This window comes from Chenopodium album, chromosome 6 (genome assembly GCF_948465745.1).
Source record: "Chenopodium album chromosome 6, dcCheAlbu1.1, whole genome shotgun sequence".
Lineage (NCBI taxonomy): Eukaryota > Viridiplantae > Streptophyta > Magnoliopsida > Caryophyllales > Amaranthaceae > Chenopodium > Chenopodium album.
The window spans coordinates 78,974,217-78,981,063 of NC_137839.1; positions in this window are offsets into that span (position 1 = coordinate 78,974,217).

Consider the following 6,847-nt stretch of genomic DNA (forward strand, 5'->3'; position numbering starts at 1 on the left):
ACATTATATGAACCTGGGATGTAACCCCTAGTATCTCGAGACTTTTCGACACCGGGTCCCGAAACCTCTTAAATTGGCCAAAAAGCGTGTATTATAGCTAGTCCCTCAGGAGTGGTGTCAGAATCTATCCCGATTTTATCCAAAGCATTCATCACAGCCAACCTATGTTCTCGAGATGTTGCTAAAAGCTTCCATACATTCATCTCAACTTTTGTCTTCTTGAATTGTTTAACGATGTCATTGTCTTCGATGATAGGTATGGGAACTTGTTGTACAGTAGACATGGGTTGTGTTGAAACATGAGGTTGTATTCTCCCCGATCTTGTGAGGACGTCTATTGATGAATCTTCTTCAGCCCAAACGTCGTCCGTGGTGTATGATATGGAAGGTGAAGGTTCTAATATGTCTTTTAGATAGACATCTTCTTCATCACTGTCCCATACTCCATTAACATTTATATCCTCTTCTTGTTGAACTTGGACTAATTCCTTTCTATCAATCATTTTCTGCACCAAATCCTTGAATTTGAAGCAGTTTTCTATGGTGTGTCCTCCTGACTGATGGTATTGACAGTAATATCTATCTGTTCTTTTTAATGATTCAAATGGTCTCGGTTCGAGAGGTTTGACCTTGCCACTCTCGGAGAGCATTTCAAACATTTGTGCATACGGGATCCCAATTGGAGTATAAACTTTATTGCTCTTCTTGGGTCTTTCGGTGACTTGTAAGGGAAAGTGTTTTGCCTCATAAGTCGTTTTTACTGGTGTGAATTCTCTCTTAGGTTCTTCATCATATTCCTTGCGAAGTTCATTCAAAATTTTGAGAGTTTCATGTAACAGTTGCGATGTCTCCCTCAGATATAGTGTGAGTATTCGTATCTCTACCTCATTTGCTGGTTCTGGAAGATTATCTTTGACATCGAAGAAGGTCTCTTCTTTTTCCTCTTCGACGTTGGTTACTTTGACAGGCTTAATGAGAGATGAGGGGTCAACTTCGCCTTCTTCATTGGAGATAGCCAATGTGTGAGCTAGAGGTGCATTGTCAATACTCGGTTTCTTACTGGCGGGAGGCAGCGGCAGCTTATTACTGTCAATCAGGTCTTGGATATCTTCCTTAAGCTTCCAACAGCTTTCAGTAGAATGGCCCCTACCTTGATGATATTTGCAATGCGCATTGGGGTTCCAATTAGGCGACCTCTTCTCGACTGGTGGATCTCCAAATGGTCCAATGGGAGTTATAAGACCTTTTGCATTTAGCCGATCAAACGCGGTGTCATAACTCATGCCAATAGGAGTGAAGTTTCTCCTAAACGGTTTCTTTTGTCCTTGGTTGTTCATGGCGAGGACTTATCCTAGATTAAAGGCGCTAACATTATTTGAGTGGGCGGTTTTGGAAGAAGAAGGATTGTCGTTCTTCTTTCCTTTCCAGCCACTGTTGGAGTTATTGTTGGCAGCTTTAGATTTAGCTAAGTCATTTTCAATATTAATCCCAATATCATAAACAGCCTTAAAGGTATGAAGGTTATTTTGATATTTAAGATGTTTTGAATATTTTTCTTGGAGATTTTTAATGAACAATCTCACGGACTCTTTTTCACTTGGTACCTCAATCATTTTAGCTGAGGTTTCTCTCCACTTGTTAAAGAAATATGTGAAGCCTTCATTCTCCTTCTGCTTGAGAATTTCAAGTTCTCTATGGTCAGTTTCGACTTGAACGTTGCACTTGTACCTATCGACGAAAGCGTTTGCTATGGATTTCCGGGTAGAGGTCTTTTCTTTTTCAAGAGAAAAGAACCATTGTTGGAAAACGGTCTCGAGAGATAGCGAGAACAGAGAAGGGAAAACTTTCTTATCGATACCCTTGATACTCATTATTGTTTCAAATGCCCTTAGATGGAAGTAGGGGTTGTCGATTGCCCCAAACTTTGGGATGTCGTTGGCACTGAACTTCTGCGGAAGAAGATCCATATCCACCGAGACCCCTTGGGATGTGAGTTCTTGAAACTTGTAGTCGCTGGACAACTTGCTTAGGCTTTCTTGCATGAGATCCATTTGTTGTTGCTTCGCGGGATCCTCGATCTTAAGTGCGAGAAGCTTTAGTGTCTCAGTTACAGTAGCTAGTTGGTTCTTGAGATCATTAACTTCTTCCTGAGTTGCCATTATAACTCTTGCTTTCCTCTTGCGAGCTATAGGTTTGTCAAAAAGTTGGACTTGTACGAAGAGGTTATCTTTGATTAATCGTCCTTCCTTTCTTGACCACGCGCTGTAAATTAAGCCAGTTTGCGTTTTAATTACTTGACTCGAATCAGTTTGACTTTATGGCTTTTATTTTAAAAAAAAGTATGCATATTTTTAGGGAGCAATAATGTACATGTGTTTAGGGAACTTAAGTACTATTATTTATTGGAGGATTAATATCCGACTTACCCCCCTAAAAAAAAATGACGAAAAATAACGTGCGCACACAAGACTCCCTTAATCATGGTCAAGACATGTGTATTAGTGTGTGTATTGAGTGTAAGTGACATGCTTGGACTCTTGTGTAAGACCATGGGACTTAGTGCCTAAACTTGAATATTAATTCAATTAAGCAATATTGCCGGCAAAATTAACCGAATTAAACAGGAAACTGATTAATTAGACATTAGGTGATGACTCGACAAATAATCCGAACTGTCGGCCAAGCGACAGGACTGGCGTCACAATATGGTGGTTGGCGCCAGACTTTTTAGTAAATGTCTGGCGCTACACACCATACAGTGGCGCTACAGCTCAGATTTTGGCACCAATACTGGAGCCTCGGTCTGGGACTGTTTTCGATATTATTAGTCAACTGGGGTATGCCTAAAGTCGTACTAGGTCAATTCCGATTAAAAGAAGAAAAAACTTTATTGACTCGAATTAATTAATTAATTAGGCAAAGTTCTTTAAGTCATTAATTATAATCTCAACAAAAATCAACAAACGGTTAGGAGGAGCATAGAATATATATGCACAACAAATAATGCACAATTAGGCAAGTAAGCACAATATGATGCAATGAGTTCGCAACCTAACCATGGCTCTAGTTCTCTAAAGTTCGGGATATGGTTTAGTCAAACAGGGTCCATGGTTAATTGTCCAGATGAACCGCATAGAAGCCTAACCGTGAAGGGTTAACGCGTGTGGATAGAACACCGCGAGTTTTTAGAAAAAACTCGCTTCCATGGTTTGGTGAATTCAACCTCTCAGATGTACCCTTTGTTGCCAGGAGCGTTCAATCTGGTAGATAGAGCATGAATTCCCAGAGGGTTATGTCCATATGTAGAACACACATGGGTTTCAGAAAAGTGAGAAAAAATTCAATCAGGAAGCAGGATCGAGCAAACAATACGAAAAACCGGTCGAAATTAGAACGCATATTTCTGGCTCGGTATTGGGGGAAATTGGCGCCAGCAAACAGAGACTGGCGCCAACTTTTAACTGTAGCGCCTGGCGCCAATACTGGCGTCTGGCGCTACGGCTAAAAGTTTGGCGCCAAGCTCTGGCCCCTGACGCTACTTCCCACATGCCTCAACAGCTTTCTGTGCTCAATAAAATCATCCAGTTTCGCGCGGTGTTATTTCAGTCCTAGTTGTGAAAGACATTTCTCAAATTTCCTATACGTGTAAAATCCTATGTTTTTGACTCATTACGGATGGTCTTTCCAATGAGAACCTTTTTATGCATATGACAATAATGTTAATCAAAATTACGCACATGAAATACTTAGAACTTTTCGAGTCTCATCCACTCATTCTAAATCATCGCCAAAACAAATTCAGGAATTAAAATAGAAATCCTCCCCAGTGGAGTCGCCAAAAACTGTAGGGAATAGTTTCAAGCCTTTAAAAATCCCACTAGCTTGAACCCCACTGTGATCATACACTAAAGTACGGTGGCGTCCAAAAGGGAAGAAGATAGAGCAAAAGAGTCGCCAACAAGTTTTTAAGGAACTTGTAAACCATTCATAGGATGAAGGTTACACCCCTTAACGATCCAAGAGATCGTCAACTCCATAAGGTCATGAACCAAAAGAGGGTTCGGGGATGAAGGTACAAATCCAACCTAAAAGAGATTGAATATGCCCTAATAATAGGCCTATACTTTATTCTGATCGTATTCATGTGCCCTTTCTGACTAACATACAATCAATAGGATTAACCCTAAACCTGTTTAATCTATGTTGGTTGAATTTAATGCACAAATAAACTATTATTGGCGATCACTTGAATTTATAATCACAATTAACCTAACAAGATTATTAAATTATCTTATTAAGCGTGATTGCAAATACCAATTCCCTTTAACCTGCAATAAAAGGTGATCAAGCAATAACAATATAAAATATAATACATATCAAGCAACATAATCAATAATAATAATAGTCATAAATATTAGGAAGAACATAGGAAGCATCATACTTAATCATACTTAATATTAAAGATACCCTAGACATGATACTAGGAATCATAAATAACAATCTAAGCATGATATCTACATCATAAAACCATTAAAGTACTTACTTGGATGCCTCGTACCTCTTTCTAATTACAAAATACACACGTTAGTAACTTCAAGGAAAATAATAATCAAAGCAATTAAATTAAATAATTGAAAGAAAGATTTGGGACCAAACCCTCAGAAATTAAAACCTTTCACGTCTAGGGCGAAGGCAACTTCGAATATGGCTAGGTGTATCAAGATCTTGTGAATGCGGAATTTTGTGTGGAAAAAATAAGGTTTAAAAAAGAAAGAATGAATGAACGTTAAAAATTATTGACGAAAGAGATGAAGATGAATGAAGAGAATTGATGAACGATTTGTTAATGAAGAGAGTTTATTAATGGTCAATGAATATTGATCATTGGTAATTGAAAAAGTGATTGTTGATGAATGATGATTGTAGATGGCTGAAAACGGAGTTTTTGATACGATATTTATAGAGAAAAACATCCAAAAAAGATAATTTATCAAAACAGAGTCTGAAGATCGAAAAACTAACTTGGCGCCAGCCCTGGCTCATTGGCGCCAGGACCAGTGGCTAGCGCCAGGCGCCAATGGCTGGCGTCTGGCGCCAATCCTGATTCCAGGCGCCAAGGCCTGGGGTTGGACGCCAAACCGGATTTCAACGCGTTTTCGAAAATCTGATAATTTTCTCGTACTGGAAGATAAAATAATATAATTTCAATCGAAAATGCTATTTGATCTAATTAAAACTCTAAAGAATCCTAATTGAATTAAGAATGATAAGACCTTCTAGAATGTTCTAGAAGACCAAAACCATTCCTAATTACATTAGGATTGATAAATCATATTAGGCCCTCCCCTAGATCATTGGGCCGTACTTAAAACTCAAACCGGGCCCAATTTAGTAAATTGGCCATAAATTCCTCAATATTCATCGGAATTGGGCTTATAATATATATTGTTGGAAAGGTCTTTGCAAGCCCTATCCAACTACACCACTATTGGACCCATATCATGGACCAACCAAATAGGATTGGCTGTTTTCTTAAAATAAAGTTTTCAAAAATAGAGAGAAGAGAAAAGAAAAGAAAGGAAATAAAACTTTCCGCAACACTAGACCTTTCCACACTTTCGTTTCATTCGATTATGATTCGACGTGAAAGGTACTCATCACTGGGTTTGGTTTTGGGGAGACACAAATGTGTGTCTACAGAAGCCCCCACTTTGACTGAGTTTGGAGAAACGCAAGTTTCGAAAACAAAAGTCAAAGTATTGATAGGGACGGAGAATGATTCAGAACGTTCTGCGATCCCAAATCAATCTTGTAACGCCGATACCTGCAAAACTAGCGTTAGTTAAACAGATAACAGAGTTAAGAAACGCGTATCTTGCACCGTCGAGCACACGTCTCTGAAAGTAACTGATTGTTGCTGCTGTTGTTGCTGTTGTTTTGACGACCTCCTGAAAGCTAGAGAATGCCATCCCGCTTGAAAACCGCTACGCCTTGTAACTGCTTCCAATTAGAAGATTGCTTCGCCTGAAACTACCTCCTCCGCTGTGATAATATTCCACGTCCAAGGGAACACCATCGAAAGTTATTTCTCTTGAAATAATTCTCATCCGCATTATGATCATCTTCCATGCCTCAGGAACTATGATCGAAGACAATTTCGCCCAAAATTACCTTCAGTTGTTTGTGACAACTTTCCGCAAGCTAGGGAATGATGTCGAAGACATCTTCTCTTGAAGTCATCCTCATTTGATGCGATAATCTCTCAAAGGAAAATACCGAAGATCCACGCCTGTCGATCTTTAAAAGTTCGCCTGAACTTGCCTTTTTCTATGCCTGTACGTCGGCGCTCTTTGCTCTTGAACCTATATGTCGGTGCCTTTTGCTAATGAACCTGTATGTCGGTGCTTTTTGCTAATGAGCCAATGCTTAGGCGCTTTAAGCTTAGTGAGACGATCTTTTCATCAGGTCGATCACTTTATGTAATCAAGCCGATTACCTAATCATGTCAAATTGCTTAGAGGGGCTAACTGGCGTACCAAGGAACCCAAAATATATCGCAGAAGGCTAGCACAACCCCAACAGGTGGTTGGCTGCTTTGGCGTCGCTGAAAATCAATCAGCGCCAGCCTTATGGCATTAGCGCCATGCACTGAAACTGGCGTCTGGCGCCAAGTACAAAATGTGACGCCAATGCCTAGGGACTGGCGCCAGCACGGGAATCACTTTAAATTCCCGTTTTCAGTTCATTTCGTGCTCTGGTTTGTTGCGAACGCTGCTCGAAAGAAGTCGAAACTTCAATTGATCGTTGCTCATTCGTTTCTCAACCGAATTCGCTCAAATTTGTTGCA